This window comes from Mytilus edulis, chromosome 3 (assembly GCF_963676685.1).
Source record: "Mytilus edulis chromosome 3, xbMytEdul2.2, whole genome shotgun sequence".
In the NCBI taxonomy this organism is placed as follows: Eukaryota; Metazoa; Mollusca; class Bivalvia; order Mytilida; family Mytilidae; genus Mytilus; species Mytilus edulis.
This window is the reverse complement of record NC_092346.1, coordinates 59888996-59905715: the sequence shown is the minus strand read 5'-3', so window position 1 is coordinate 59905715 and position 16720 is coordinate 59888996. Positions and strand designations below refer to the sequence as shown.

Sequence of the window (16720 nt, the reverse complement as noted above, 5' to 3'; positions counted from 1 at the left end):
ACAAATGCCACGCAGACTTTGGTACACAAATCTTCTGAAGTACATAATATATTATCCAAGGAGCCTGACATTCAGGGAGGATCTATTACACCAGCCAAAAACAAACATATTTCATCCAAATCCAGCAGTATTCTATCTGACTGCATGTTTTTTTTTTTTTATCGACAAACAGTTTAAAGAGAAAGGTTTTTCTAAATCTTTGTGTATTGGAGAAGAGTCGATTGTTGTGCAGAAGAAATGGGTGACTTTTGTTCGTCATGGACTATCAAAACAGGATAGACCAAAACAGTTTGGCAGCAAGATTTTTATTCCGTCTTATCAATCAGATAAATTATTTGATCCGAAGCGGTCTATTTATTATTATTTGAAGAAAACTGCACCTTTTAGAAACTCTGACAGTGAGTTTGAGAACAAGTTGTTTTTATCTTTTATTGAACCGTATAAACCGGTTACATCACAGACTATTTCGTTTTGGATTGTTAATGCAATTAAATGTGCTTACAATGAAAAAGACAAAAAAAATCGTGCTCATTCTACAAGAGCCTTGGGCCCATCTTGGGCACTTTATAACGGCGCATCTGTGAAGTCTATTATGGACACAACAGACTGGACAACGGAATTAACCTTTACTCGTTTTTATTTACGTCACATAGACGTTAAAGTTTTAAATTCTGTGTAAATAAGAATTTTGTATATATGGAAGAAAATTCTGAAAAAAAAGGAGAAAAATTTATAGAAAATGGAAGAATTTTTTTTAACTGTATAGTGTTGTGTTATTTATATCTCAACTGATGTGAAGAAAATACAGTATACAAAGTACAGAAAGATTCTTCAGCTGTGGATAGCTTAGAAATCTCCTAATGTAATTTCCAATTACGTAAGTATTATGAATTAATATAAAATTAGGAAATTTCCAATTACGTTAGTATTATTCTATTTCCCAATTTGTTTTTAACTTAAAAGTTTCTTGTTTACTTAATCCATGTAGAATATTTAAAGTTGAACCTGGTGAAGGATGTACAAAGATCATGTCTTTACAGTATAGTGTGAAATGACTTCAGAGACAGTTATTTCATTGTAATACGTTGGTCATCTTCTGCATTAGATAAACTGCTGGTGTTGAAACAAAAACTAGGCATGCATTTTAAAAATCTTAAATTGGGACATAGCTTAAATCTACATTATCAAATTTCCTATATAACACACACAAATAATGTATGTTTTCAGTCGGTTTTTGGTTTGTGATTGTGATTTGTTTTCGCTTAATTGATTTATGACCATTGAACAGCGGTATACTACTGTTGCCTTTGTTTATCCAGATAACAAAAAGTCAAGAAACAACGAACAATGCATAATTAGTTATCAAGGAACCAAGCTTATATATAAGACTCGTCTGTGAAGCTCAGATTAAAAAGAGCTAGAAAGCCAAACAAGTATAAAATTGAAGAGCATTGAGAACCAAAACTTCCTAAAAAAAAGTTGCACCAAATACGGCTATGGTAACATATGCCTTGGATAAGAAAATCCTTAGTATTCCAAATAATTCATACATTAGCAAATAGTAAATGTATAAAAATGACCAAATATTAATTTTCATGTAAACACTGAAGTCCCGACTACTGGGCTGGTGATACCCTCGGGGACGAAATTGTTATAGTGTATCAGATTTTCGTGCTCATTTGGACTTGCCCCTATGTATACTGGTTTCATTCGGTATATCTAGAATAATAATCGTGTAAAAGTCACCTGTATTTCAGCAAAAAAATATATTGTAAAGGATCCTCCAAATTAATTCAAGATACAGTCACAGAAATTTCAGCTGATGTGTAACAATTCTCTTTTCATGCCTTATATTTCATGTACTGTATTACGACGTTAAAGTAGTCTAGCACGTCGGATACAGTGCAGGCGATTTGGTGTCACGATATTTCAATGCCCATGCTACGTGAATCTTTAAAGACCCTAGTGTTACAAAACACTTATCCTACCTTCATGACAAATATATTGTTGTTCCCGCAGATAATGCCCCAAACAATATCGTTTTTGTGTGTGAAACTCATTACATTAACTGCTTGATAAACGAATTAGGTATTGACAATTCACTTGGAAACCCGACATATACCCTCACGACACTTACCAAAGGGGAAATACTGGATAAGCATAAGTCTGTTCTAGGTTTCTTTCGAATTTCAACCAAAGATGATGAACTGGATCTTCCATCGCTGTATTGGATATCTAAACTGCATAAGTTTCCTTACAAACAACGGTGTATTGCTGAGTCTTCCAAGTGCTCCACGAAACCTCTTTCTAAATTATTAACATCTATTTTATCAGCAATCAGAGACTGGCTGCAAAGTTATTGTGAAACTGCCTATTCTAGAGGTGGTGTGAATCAGATGTGGATACTTAAAAATTCCAAAGATCTTTTAGAGTACATACAATCTAACTCTCTTTCATCTTGTAATAGTATTTAAACATTTTACTTTTCTACACTTTATACAAGTATTCCACATTCCAAACTAAAAGACAAATTGAAAGAGTTGGTATTGCTTTGTTTCATAAAAAAGAATGGCCAACGAAGATACAAGTATTTTGTCTTAGAAAGGGATAAATCCTACTTTGTAAAGGATCACTCTGATTCAAACAAAAAAGTACTGAAACTGACATTATCCAGATGCTTGATTTCTTGATTGAAAACATATTTGCTACGTTCGCTACGTGTTTTTCAACAGACTATCGGCATTCCAATGGGAACGAATTGTGCCCCTCTTCTTGCCTACTTGTTTCTTTATTATTATGAGGCTGACTTCATACAGGAATTTCTTAGAAAGAAAGATAAGAAGCTAGCAATATCCTTTAACTCTACTTTCCGCTATATACATGATGTTCTTTCACTAAATAATTCAAAATTTGGTGACTATGTCGAACGCATCTATCCCATTGAACTAGAGATAAAGGATACAACAGATACAGTTAAGTCGGCCTCATATCTTGACTTACATCTAGAAATTGACAATGAGGGTCGATTGAAAACAAAACTTTACGACAAAAGAGATGATTTCAGCTTTCCAATTGTGAACTTTCCATTTCTAGTAGCAACATTCCAGCAGCACCTGCACACGGTGTATATATCTACCAATAGTCCATTTGCCAATTACCGATTTGATTCTATTATTACACACCTTTTAAACAGATTACTTCCCTTTGTCAATCGTAGACTGGTTCCATTGGCTTTAGCCAATCCAAAGCATTATGAATTGAAAGTGATGTCTCGGCGGTTTAACTAATTTTTCACGAAAAATAATTTCTGATGTCAAAAGTATTTAGTTAAACAACAAATTAATGTTTTTAAAAGATTTGAAAACCTTATATATTACTCACATCACGCACAGGTAAATTTGCTCTTTCTGCTAGCTCTACATTGTAAATAAAAATTAATGTCCCTCATAAGGGAGACAACTTTTTTAGGGATCTCTAATTACAGGGTCAATTACGGGAATTTGCAAATAGCCTATTGATACGATATTCTCGTGCTTGCATTTTCTATCATGATTTTTTTATAGAGGGTTGTTGCTTACAAGGAAGCTATTAAATCAAGAGTTCCAAATGGTGAAGTTGAAATCATCTCTTCGTAAAATTTACGGACGCCATCACGAGTTGGTTGACCGTTATGGAATAACCGTTTCACTAATGATATCGGATATGTTCCTTACGTCGTAACTACAATCCCCTTCCCTTTCATAAATGTGACCTACCGAATTCGACTATTTGCCTGATTTGATATTTCATAAGCAACACGACGGGTGCCACATGTTGAGCAGGAGCTGCTTACCCTTCCGGAGCACCTGAGATCACCTCTAGATTTTGGTGGGGTTTGTGTTGTTTATTCTTTAATTTTCTATGTTGTGTCGTGTGTACTATTGTTTGTCTGTTTGTCCTTTTTATTTTTAGCCATGGCGTTGTCAATTTATTTTCGATTTATGAGTTTGACTGTCCCTCTAGTATCGTTCGTCTCTCTTTCAGTATCATGAGTTTGAATACCGGCGAGGGAAGAGCAAAACATTTGCAAAAGCAAATTTACACACAGATTAAACATTGTTGGACTGAGGTTTTGACGAGTTGTATATACCGAATGTACACATCCTTGTATCACCATCACTGCTGGTGATCCGATGGATAAATCTGTTGCAGACTTGTCACTAGTTCAGACGTACTAACAAGAGGCTCTCAAGAGCCTGAATCGCTCACCTGAATTTTTTTGGTTTAATCTCTCATCAATGATTATTTTGGCTTTTCAATTTATTTAAATGTTCTTTGAATCGTCCTATTTTCTTCAAAAGCAAAAAAAAATCATTTTCTCCTATGTTCTATTTTAGCCATAGGAGCTATGTTTCTTGACATACAAGGAAATGAAATATAAAATTTATACTAGATACTCTGAAACTCTGAAACTCATTTAGCCTAAGTTTGGCTGAAATTGATACAGCAGTTTCATAAGAGAAGATTTTTTAAAGTAAGTCAACATGGTGAACAAATTGTGAAAAAAGTCTTTAAAGGGCAATAACTCCTAAAGAGGTCAATTGACAATTTTGGTCAAATTGACTTATTTGTAGATCTTACTTTGCTGATCATATTGGCTGTTTACAGTTTATCTTTATCTATAATAATATTCAAGATAATGACCAAAAACTGCAAAATTTCCTTAAAATTACCAATTAAGTGGCAGCAACCCAACAATTGGATGTTTGATTCATCTGAAAATTTCAGGGCTGATAGATATTGACCTAATGAACATTTTTACTCCATGTTTTGCTCTTAATGCTTTCGTTTTTGAGATATAAGCCAAAAACTGCATTTGACCCCTATGTTCTATTTTAAGTAACGGCGGCCATGTTTTTTGATGGATCAAAAATCAAAGCACACACTTTGTGCAGGATAATCTAAGGAACAACCATGCTAAGTTTTAACCAAATCCATTCAGTAGTTTCAGAGGAGAAGATTTTTTAAAGTTAGCAAATATGATGAACAAATTGTGAAAAATTGTCATTAAAGGACAATAACCCCTTAAGGGGTCAATTGACAATTTTGGTCATATTAACTTATTTGTAGATCTTACTTTGCTGATCTTTTTTGCTGTTTACAGTTTATCTTTATCTATAATAATATTCAAGATAATGACCAAAAACTGCAAAATTTCCTTAAAATTACCAATTAAGTGGCAGCAACCCAACAATGGTTTGTTTGATTCATCTAAAAATTTCAGGGCTGATAGATCTTGACCTAATGAACATTTTTACTCCATGTCCGATTTGCTCTAAATGCTTTCGTTTTTGAGATATAAGCCAAAAACTGCATTTGACCCCTATGTTCTATTTTAAGTAACGGCGGCCATGTTTTTTGACGGATCAAAAATCAAAGCGCACACTTTGTGCAGGATAATCTAAGGAACAATCATGCTAAGTTTTAACCAAATCCATTCAGTAGTTTCAGAGGAGAATATTTTTTAAAGTTAGCAAATATGATGAACAAATTGTGAAAAATTGTCATTAAAGGACAATAACCCCTTAAGGGGTCAATTGACAATTTTGGTCATATTAACTTATTTGTAGATCTTACTTTGCTGATCTTTTTTGCTGTTTACAGTTTATCTTTATCTATAATAATATTCAAGATAATGACCAAATTACCAATTAAGTGGCAGCAACCCAACAATGGTTTGTTTGATTCATCTGAAAATTTCAGGGCTGATAGATCTTGACCTAATGAACATTTTTACCCCATGTCAGATTTGCTCTAAATGCTTTCGTTTTTGAGATATAAGCCAAAAACTGCATTTGACCCCTATGTTCTATTTTAAGTAACGGCGGCCATGTTTTTCAACGGATCAAAAATCGAAGCGCACATTTTGTGCAGGATATACTAAGGAACAATCATGTTAAGTTTCATTCAAATCCATTCAGTAGTTTCAGAGGAGAAGATGTTTGAAAAATTGTTAACGACGACGACGACGACGACGACGACGTCGACGACGACGACGACGACGGACGCCAAGTGATGAGAAAAGCTCACATGGCCTTTTAGGCCAGGTGAGCTAATAAATATAATTATTTCTGTGACTGTATCTTGCAATAATTTGTAGGATCCTTTACAATAGATATTTCAGCTGATTTGTAACAATTCCATCTTCACGCCTTGTATATCATGTACTGTATTACGACGCTAGACTAAAACTGACGAGGAAAGTTAACACCCGGCCACCGAAAGCTTTATTTTTGTGAAGCCTAGGTGGTCGAGTGGTCTAGCGTGTCGGATACAGTGTAGGCGATTTGGTGTCACGATATCCCAGTAGCAAGAGTTTGAATCCCGGCGAAGGAAGAACAAAAAATTTCGAAAGCAAATTTACAGATCTAGCATTGTTGGGCTGATGTTTAGACTGGTGATCCGATGGATAAATCTGTTGTAGAGTTGTCACTGCTGGTGATCCGATGGATACATCTGTTGTAGAGTTGTCACTGGTTCAGACGTACTAATAAATATAATAATTTGTGTGACTGTATCTTTCATTAATTTGTAGGATCCTTTACATTAGATATTTCAGCTGATCTGTAACAATTCCATCTTCACGCCTTATATATCATGTACTGTATTACGACGCTAGATTAAAACTGACGAGGAAAGTTAACACCCGGCCACCGAAAGCTTTATATTTGTGAAGCCTATGTGGTCGAGTGGTCTAGCGCGTCGGATACAGTAAGGGCGATTTGGTGTCACGATATTTTAGTAGCAGGAGTTCGAATCCCAGCGAGGAAAGAACAAAAAATTTGCGAAAGCAAATTTACAGATCTAACATTGTTGGGCTGATGTTTAGACGAGTTGTATATATACAGAATCTACACAACCATGTATCACCATCACTGTTGGTGATCCGATGGAAAAATCTGTTGTAGAGTCGTCACTGGTTCCGACGTACTTATATATACGACTTACAGTTTTAAGGATTTTTAGAAAACTATATCAGTTTAAATTACAGGGCTCCATTCATTTGGGATGGATGTACAAGCACGCAGCCACGTTTAATTATTTTACCTTAGTAAATAAAAGTTTACTTATTTTTCTTATCATTTTTTAACTGCTATTAATTTGGGATGCTTAACTAAGCAGTCTCTGTTGCAATTGCTCTCCCGTAGTCAAATTTGAAATATTTTATCAACTTAGGAACCGTATATGTTCCTGTACCAACTTAGATCGGTAAGGGCGTTTTTAGGGACTGTTTTTCCACGCAATTATGTAACATCTTAACTGTCGTCACCTTTGGAATTTTAGAGTTGTGCCAGTTCATATCGCAAATTACTATTTCTGTGTTGGCATATCTTTGCAGTCCTTGCTTAAACTGGTATAATTTTAAAAAAATCCTTAAAGCTGTTAGTCCAGTACGCAAGCCGAAGTTACTGGAAACGAGTGATGGTAGCAAAAACAGTGATGGCAGGAAATTGAGTGATGGTAGGGGAAATGTATATTAGCAGCAACGAGTGCTAGCTAACTAGCTTAATAGTTGAAAAGGTGCAGCAATATTGTTTTCAAAAGTTTTGTTGATCCTCCCCCTTTTTCACTGAGAAAAGACAATATCTTGTGATTTGCTAGTGTGCATTACAAATAATAATTCATGATTTCCTTAATACATGACTGTTTATTAACTGCATATGATATCTACTGACCATGGGTCAAATTATTGGATAAAAGCACATGTGATGATGTATTTCACTTTACTCGTATGAAGTATGTTATCTCCCTTGATTATCAGTTATTCCTGTAAACCGGAGTATTAATTACATATCAAAGACTGTATTGTGTCATGTTTACTTACAGCTAAAACTATTATCATGTTAGTTCATGCCTTTTTCAATTCATAAACAAATTCCTTTCGGATCTCTCGGGGGTGTAAACAAAGTTAGAATTGTGCCTAAAAAAAGTGTTCAGCCCCGTGCCAGTAATGCATTTTAAAAGCAAAAATTTCATTGAGTATTTGCTGGTATTTATCTATAATGGTTATCTAAAATCATCTGGGATATCTAGGTATAAATAAAAAAATACTAACCATCATTTTCACACTTTTTCCGGGTGTACAAGGTGAAATCATCCATAGATCACTCTGAAAACTTCTGATTAATCTTTTTGTAAATTATTTGGCTCAATATCTTTAATTGTTTTACATAGGCGGTAATGGTAACGTTTTTTCCTGTAGCTCAGTCCATATCGTAAACTTGGATATGTATGATAGCTCGTTTCGAAGCTGTGACATTTTCACATATGTGGTTAAATTTTCGGGGTACGAAGTGAGATTACTTTTTCCGTAAATTAGCAAACCCCGAACAGCCTTTTGTGATGCGGCTCATTGTGGTAAAATATCCCCTTTTTAACACAATCAGTTCTTTGAAAATTTAATACTTTGAACACATTCAATAGCTCCATAGTTTTTACACATTTATTCTATGTTCCTCTACTTTCCTAATCACCACAAATAATTTAAGTTCAGTCATTTGTTAAAAATAGAAACATGTCCAATATCACTACACAGAGATTTTTTCTTTACACGTGACTTTTGAGTTCCTCATTTCGAGGCGCATTAGGGATGTTGTCCCATATTGCAATCCATAGTTCTGATTTTTCCAAATACTTTTATGTGATCTTCATCGGTATGACATTCTGAATAAATCTGTGTATTTTTGTCCATTTCTGAAAAAAAAATAAAGTTGTTTCAGCACTATAAGGCAATGACACTTGTATCGCTATATTTATTTATTTTGAATACAAAGTGTATGCATAATTAATTTCTTCCAGTATACCTTCACTAGTCAAAAGAAGGACAAAACATCTGAATGTAACCTTAAATTACAACACACAGACCCTGTTAAAGCATTCAATAAAATTTTCTGGTGCCTAAAAGTGCATTTTGACAGAGGAATTATGCAAAAATGAAGATTTCATAAAAAAAAACAACACCAAAATACTTAATTATTCTAGCCAGTGGAAACCTTGTATTTTACACTGTAGAAACCACAATAAACTACTGTAAAAGTCATTTGAATCATATAATTAGAGTGCAATGAAGTGCAAATTTTCAAAACTTGTTCTTTCACACAATTCTATTTGAGAAAAAATGTTTTTTACATGTATTTCAGTGAAAATCTTTTATCAGTGAGATATCGGCATGAGGTTTTTAAGGAACCATTGTGGCATCACACGTAATATGGCGTCATTAACTAACGACATATCAAAACAAACCTAATTATAGTTTGCAGTGTTACATGAAGAACAGTTGCCGCAAGGTTCAACTTGAAATATGGAGTCGAAAAGATCAGTAACCAAGCATTTTCATTTAATGCCAAGACCATAGCAACAGTTTTCATATCAGTATATTTTTAACATACCGACTGTAATTTGAATTGCATAAATACCATAAATAAACAATTTAGAGCTTGCCAAATAAAACAAAATGCTTACCAGTTATTCAGGACTTTTTAAAACCTCTAGTTTGCCATCTCAGGTTAAAAAGTAATGATATGTCTGGAACTGAAATAAGACCAAAAAAATTACTCAAGCTGTGTTATTATTTGGTTAAGATACATAATTATTATTGATAGAGCAAAAATCAAATTCTTGAAAGTTTTATCGCAAAGAAAGAACCAGATGCTCCGCAGGGCGCAGCTTTATACGACCGCAGAGGTTGAACCCTTAACGGTTGGGGCAAGTATGGACACAACATTCAAGCTGGATTCAGCTCTAAATTTGGATTGTGATTAAATAGTTGACACACCATAGGTTTCTGACACAGAATGAATGTGGTCTAATGAACTTAAAATACTTTTTTTTCCTTTGAGCAATTCACTATGCTGTTGAATATTAATCCTCTCAAAAAAATGTTTGAAGAAATTTTCTTTTTATTTATGAAATCTGAAATGAGAAAAGTTTAACCCCCCCCCCCCCCATTTTTTTTCTCACATCCCCCTTTCCCTTTGTTATCACTGAATAGTAAAGATTGTTTTAATTTATCAGTTGGTAGCAAAAGTGAATATACATTGTGTATTGTATAAAACAATGATTTAAGTTGATTCAACTACTATTCTGGACAAAGAAAGATAACTCCAATCAATTGAAAATTTCTTGCTATTGCACAATATTGTGCAATTAGATATTTCTTGCTATTGCGCAATACTGTGCAATTGAAAATATTTGCTATTGCACAATACTGTGCAATTGAAGATTTCTTGCTATTGCGTAATACCATGAATACTGTGCAATTCAAAATTTCTTGCTATTGCACAATACTGTGCAATTGAAGATTTCTTGCTATTGCTGAATACTGTGCAATTGAAAATTTCTTGCTATTGCACAATACTTAATATAATAATTTCGGATCCTGATTTGAACCAACTTGAAAACTGGGCCCATAATCAAAAATCTAAGTACATGATTAAATTCAGCATATCAAAAAAGCCAAAGAATTCAATTTTTATTAAAATCAAACTTAGTTTAATTTTGGACCCTTTGGTATTTTTAAAATGTAGACCAATTTGAAAACGGGACTAAAAATTAAGAATCTACATACACAGTTAGATTTGGCATATCAAAGAACCCCAATTATTCAATTTTTGATGAAATCAAACAAAGTTTAGTTTTTGGACCCCGATTTGGACCAACTTTAAAACTGGGCCAATAATCAAAAATCTAAGTACATTTTTAGATTCAGCATATCAAAGAACCCCAGGGATTCAATTTTTGTTAAAATCAAACTAAGTTTAATTTTGGACCCTTGGACCTTAATGTAGACCAATTGGAAAACGGGACCAAAAATTAAGAATCTACATACACAGTTAGATCCGGCATATCAAAGAACCCCAATTACTCAATTTTTGCTGAAATCAAACAAAGTTCAATTTTGGACCCTTTGGGCCCTTTATACCTAAAAACCTGTTGGGACCAAAACTCCCAAAATCAAACCCAACCTTCTTTTTATGGTCATAAACCTTGTGTTTAAATTTCAAAGATTTCTATTTACTTATACTAAAGTTATGGCGCGAAAACCAAGAATAATGCTTACTTGGGCCTCTTTTTGGCCCCTAATTCCTAAACTGTTCAGACTTTAACCCCCAAAATCAATCCCAACCTTCCTTTTGTGGTCATAAACCTTGTGTTTAAATTTCATTGATTTCTATTCACTTATACTAAAGTTATTGTGCGAAACCAAGAATAATGCTTATTTGGGCCCTTTTTTGGCCCCTAATTCTTAAACTGTTTGAACTAAAACTCCCAAAATCAATCCCAACCTTCCTTTTGTGGTTATAAACCTTGTGTTAAAATTTCATAGATTTCTATTCACTTTTACTAAAGTTAGAGTGCGAAAACTAAAAGTATTCGGACAAGGACGACGCCAACGTGATAGCAATATACGACGAAAAATTAAAAAAATTTGCGGTCGTATAAAAATGCTTCTCCCTTGTGGCTTATCAACCTTCATTTAAATCTTTTATATTAGCAGCAACGAGTGCTAGCTAACTAGCTTAATAGTTGAAAAGGTGCAGCAATATTGTTTTCAAAAGTTTTGTTGATCCTCCCCCTTTTTCACTGAGAAAAGACAATATCTTGTGATTTGCTAGTGTGTATTACAAATAATAATTCATGATTCCCTTAATACATGTACATGTTTGACTGTTTATTAACTGCATATGATATCTACTGACCATGGGTCAAATTATTGGATAAAATCAAATGTGATGATGTATTTCACTTTACTCGTATGAAGTATGTTATCTCCCTTGATTATCAGTTATTCCTGTAAACCGGAGTGATAATTACATAACAAAGACTGTATTGTGTCATGTTTACTTACAGCTAAAACTATTATGTTAGTTCATGCCTTTTTCAATTCATAAACAAATTCCTTTCGGATCTCTCGGGGGTGTAAACAAAGTTAGAATTGTGCCTAAAAAAAGTGTTCAGCCCCGTGCCAGTAATGCATTTTAAAAGCGAAAATTTCATTGAGAATTTGCTGGTATTTATCTATAATGGTTATCTAAAATCATCTGGGATATCTAGGTATAAATAAAAAAATACTAACCATCATTTTCACACTTTTTCCGGGTGTACAAGGTGAAATCATCCATAGATCACTCTGAAAACTTCTGATTAATCTTTTTGTAAATTATTTGGCTCAATATCTTTAATTGTTTTTACATAGGCGGTAATGGTAACGTTTTTTCCTGTAGCTCAGTCCATATCGTAAACTTGGATATGTATGATAGCTCGTTTCGAAGCTGTGACATTTTCACATATGTGGTTAAATTTTCGGGGTACGAAGTGAGATTACTTTTTCCGTAAATTAGCAAACCCCGAACATCCTTTTGTGATGCGGCTCATTGTGGTAAAATATCCTCTTTTTAACACAATCAGTTCTTTGAAAATTTAATACTTTGAACACATTCAACATGTTCAATAGCTCCATAGTTTTTACACATTTATTCTATGTTCCTCTACTTTCCTAATCACCACAAATAATTTAAGTTCAGTCATTTGTTAAAATAGAAACATGTCCAATATCACTACACAGAGATTTTTTCTTTACACGTGACTTTTGAGTTCAGTTCTGATTTTTCCAAATATTTTTATGTGATCTTCATCGGTATGACATTCTGAATAAATCTGTGTATTTTTGTCCATTTCTGAAAAAAAAATAAAGTTGTTTCAGCACTATAAGGCAATGACACTTGTATCGCTATATTTATTTATTTTGAATTCAAAGTGTATGCATAATTAATTTCTTCCAGTATACCTTCACTAGTCAAAAGAAGGACAAAACATCTGAATGTAACCTTAAATTACAACACACAGACCCTGTTAAAGCATTCAATAAAATTTTCTGGTGCCTAAAAGTGCATTTTGACAGAGGAATTATGCAAAAATGAAGATTTCATAAAAAAAAACACCAAAATACTTAATTATTCTAGCCAGTGGAAACCTTGTATTTTACACTGTAGAAACCACAATAAACTACTGTAAAAGTCATTTGAATCATATAATTAGAGTGCAATGAAGTGCAAATTTTCAAAACTTGTTCTTTCACACAATTCTATTTGAGAAAAAATGTTTTTTACATGTATTTCAGTGAAAATCTTTTATCAGTGAGATATCGGCATGAGGTTTTTAAGGAACCATTGTGGCATCACACGTAATATGGCGTCATTAACTAACGACATATAAAAACAAACCTAATTATAGTTTGCAGTGTTACATGAAGAACAGTTGCCGCAAGGTTCAACTTGAAATATGGAGTCGAAAAGATCAGTAACCAAGCATTTTCATTTAATGCCAAGACCATAGCAACAGTTTTCATATCAGTATATTTTTAACATACCGACTGTAATTTGAATTGCATAAATACCATAAATAAACAATTTAGAGCTTGCCAAATAAAACAAAATGCTTACCAGTTATTCAGGACTTTTTAAAACCTCTAGTTTGCCATCTCAGGTTAAAAAGTAATGATATGTCTGGAACTGAAATAAGACCAAAAAAATTACTCAAGCTGTGTTATTATTTGGTTTAGATACATAAGTATTATTGATAGAGCAAAAATCAAATTCTTGAAAGTTTTATCGCAAAGAAAGAACCAGATGCTCCGCAGGGCGCAGCTTTATACGACCGCAGAGGTTGAACCCTGAACGGTTGGGGCAAGTATGGACACAACATTCAAGCTGGATTCAGCTCTAAATTTGGATTGTGATTAAATAGTTGACACACCATAGGTTTCTGACACAGAATGAATGTGGTCTAATGAACTTAAAATACTTTTTTTTCCTTTGAGCAATTCACTATGCTGTTGAATATCAATCCTCTCAAAAAAATGTTTGAAGAAATTTTCTTTTTATTTATGAAATCTGAAATGAGAAAAGTTTAACCCCCCCCCCCATTTTTTTTCTCACATCCCCCTTTCCCTTTGTTATCACTGAATAGTAAAGATTGTTTTAATTTATCAGTTGGTAGCAAAAGTGAATATACATTGTGTATTGTATAAAACAATGATTTAAGTTGATTCAACTACTATTCTGGACAAAGAAAGATAACTCCAATCAATTGAAAATTTCTTGCTATTGCACAATATTGTGCAATTAGATATTTCTTGCTATTGCGCAATACTGTGCAATTGAAAATATTTGCTATTGCACAATACTGTGCAATTGAAGATTTCTTGCTATTGCGTAATACTGTGCAATTGAAAATTTCTTGCTATTGCACAATACTGTGCAATTGAAGATTTCTTGCTATTGCTGAATACTGTGCAATTGAAAATTTCTTGCTATTGCACAATACTTAATATAATAATTTCGGATCCTGATTTGAACCAACTTGAAAACTGGGCCCATAATCAAAAATCTAAGTACATGATTAAATTCAGCATATCAAAAAAGCCAAAGAATTCAATTTTTATTAAAATCAAACTTAGTTTAATTTTGGACCCTTTGGTATTTTTAAAATGTAGACCAATTTGAAAACGGGACTAAAAATTAAGAATCTACATACACAGTTAGATTTGGCATATCAAAGAACCCCAATTATTCAATTTTTGATGAAATCAAACAAAGTTTAGTTTTGGACCCCGATTTGGACCAACTTTAAAACTGGGCCAATAATCAAAAATCTAAGTACATTTTTAGATTCAGCATATCAAAGAACCCCAGGGATTCAATTTTTGTTAAAATCAAACTAAGTTTAATTTTGGACCCTTGGACCTTAATGTAGACCAATTGGAAAACGGGACCAAAAATTAAGAATCTACATACACAGTTAGATCCGGCATATCAAAGAACCCCAATTACTCAATTTTTGCTGAAATCAAACAAAGTTCAATTTTGGACCCTTTGGGCCCTTTATACCTAAAAACCTGCTGGGACCAAAACTCCCAAAATCAAACCCAACCTTCTTTTTATGGTCATAAACCTTGTGTTTAAATTTCAAAGATTTCTATTTACTTATACTAAAGTTATGGCGCGAAAACCAAGAATAATGCTTACTTGGGCCTCTTTTTGGCCCCTAATTCCTAAACTGTTCAGACTTTAACCCCCAAAATCAATCCCAACCTTCCTTGTGTGGTCATAAACCTTGTGTTTAAATTTCATTGATTTCTATTCACTTATACTAAAGTTATTGTGCGAAACCAAGAATAATGCTTATTTGGGCCCTTTTTTGGCCCCTAATTCTTAAACTGTTTGAACTAAAACTCCCAAAATCAATCCCAACCTTCCTTTTGTGGTCATAAACCTTGTGTCAAAATTTCATAGATTTCTATTTACTTAAACTAAAGTTATAGTGCGAAAACCAAGAAAATGCTTATTTGGGCCCTTTTTGGCCCCTTATTCCTAAAATTTTGGGACCAAAACTCCCAAAATCAATCCCAACCTTCCTTTTGTGGTTATAAACCTTGTGTTAAAATTTCATAGATTTCTATTCACTTTTACTAAAGTTAGAGTGCGAAAACTAAAAGTATTCGGACAAGGACGACGCCAACGTGATAGCAATTATATACGACGAAAAATTAAAAAATTTTGCGGTCGTATAAAAATGCTTCTCCCTTGTGGCTTATCAACCTTCATTTAAATCTTTTATATTAGCAGCAACGAGTACTAGCTAACTAGCTTAATAGTTGAAAAGGTGCAGCAATATTGTTTTGAAAAGTTTTGTTGATCCTCCCCCTTTTTCACTGAGAAAAGACAATATCTTGTGATTTGCTAGTGTGCATTACAAATAATAGTTCATGATTCCCTTAATACATGTACATGTTTGACTGTTTATTAACTGCATATGATATCTACTGACCATGGGTCAAATTATTGGATAAAATCACATGTGATGATGTATTTCACTTTACTCGTATGAAGTATGTTATCTCCCTTGATTATCAGTTATTCCTGTAAACCGGAGTGATAATTACATAACAAAGACTGTATTGTGTCATGTTTACTTACAGCTAAAACTATTATGTTAGTTCATGCCTTTTTCAATTCATAAACAAATTCCTTTCGGATCTCTCGGGGGTGTAAACAAAGTTAGAATTGTGCCTAAAAAAAGTGTTCAGCCCCGTGCCAGTAATGCATTTTAAAAGCGAAAATTTCATTGAGTATTTGCTGGTATTTATCTATAATGGTTATCTAAAATCATCTGGGATATCTAGGTATAAATAAAAAAATACTAACCATCATTTTCACACTTTTTCCGGGTGTACAAGGTGAAATCATCCATAGATCACTCTGAAAACTTCTGATTAATCTTTTTGTAAATTATTTGGCTCAATATCTTTAATTGTTTTTACATAGGCGGTAATGGTAACGTTTTTTCCTGTAGCTCAGTCCATATCGTAAACTTGGATATGTATGATAGCTCGTTTCGAAGCTGTGACATTTTCACATATGTGGTTAAATTTTCGGGGTACGAAGTGAGATTACTTTTTCCGTAAATTAGCAAACCCCGAACATCCTTTTGTGATGCGGCTCATTGTGGTAAAATATCCTCTTTTTAACACAATCAGTTCTTTGAAAATTTAATACTTTGAACACATTCAACATGTTCAATAGCTCCATAGTTTTTACACATTTATTCTATGTTCCTCTACTTTCCTAATCACCACAAATAATTTAAGTTCAGTCATTTGTTAAAATAGAAACATGTCCAA

The 16720-nt window shown here is 33.4% G+C and overlaps 2 long non-coding RNA genes across 3 annotated transcripts; both read right to left on the bottom strand.

Moving 5' to 3' along the window:
* Window positions 1–8186: 8186 nt before the first annotated feature.
* LOC139514905 (uncharacterized) lies at window positions 8187–12447 on the bottom strand. Of its 2 annotated transcripts, none has more exons than XR_011662744.1 (3): window positions 11888–12447; window positions 9502–9570; window positions 8187–8733 (listed from the first exon to the last, which is right to left on the bottom strand). It is a non-coding gene; the product is annotated as an uncharacterized lncRNA (long non-coding RNA). The 2 variants fall into 2 exon arrangements; XR_011662745.1 differs by having other exon boundaries at window positions 12116–12446.
* Window positions 12448–12637: 190 nt separating this feature from the next.
* On the bottom strand, window positions 12638–16576 carry LOC139514904 (uncharacterized). Its single transcript, XR_011662743.1, has 3 exons — window positions 16017–16576; window positions 13482–13550; window positions 12638–12716 (listed from the first exon to the last, which is right to left on the bottom strand). It is a non-coding gene; the product is annotated as an uncharacterized lncRNA (long non-coding RNA).
* Window positions 16577–16720: the final 144 nt, after the last annotated feature.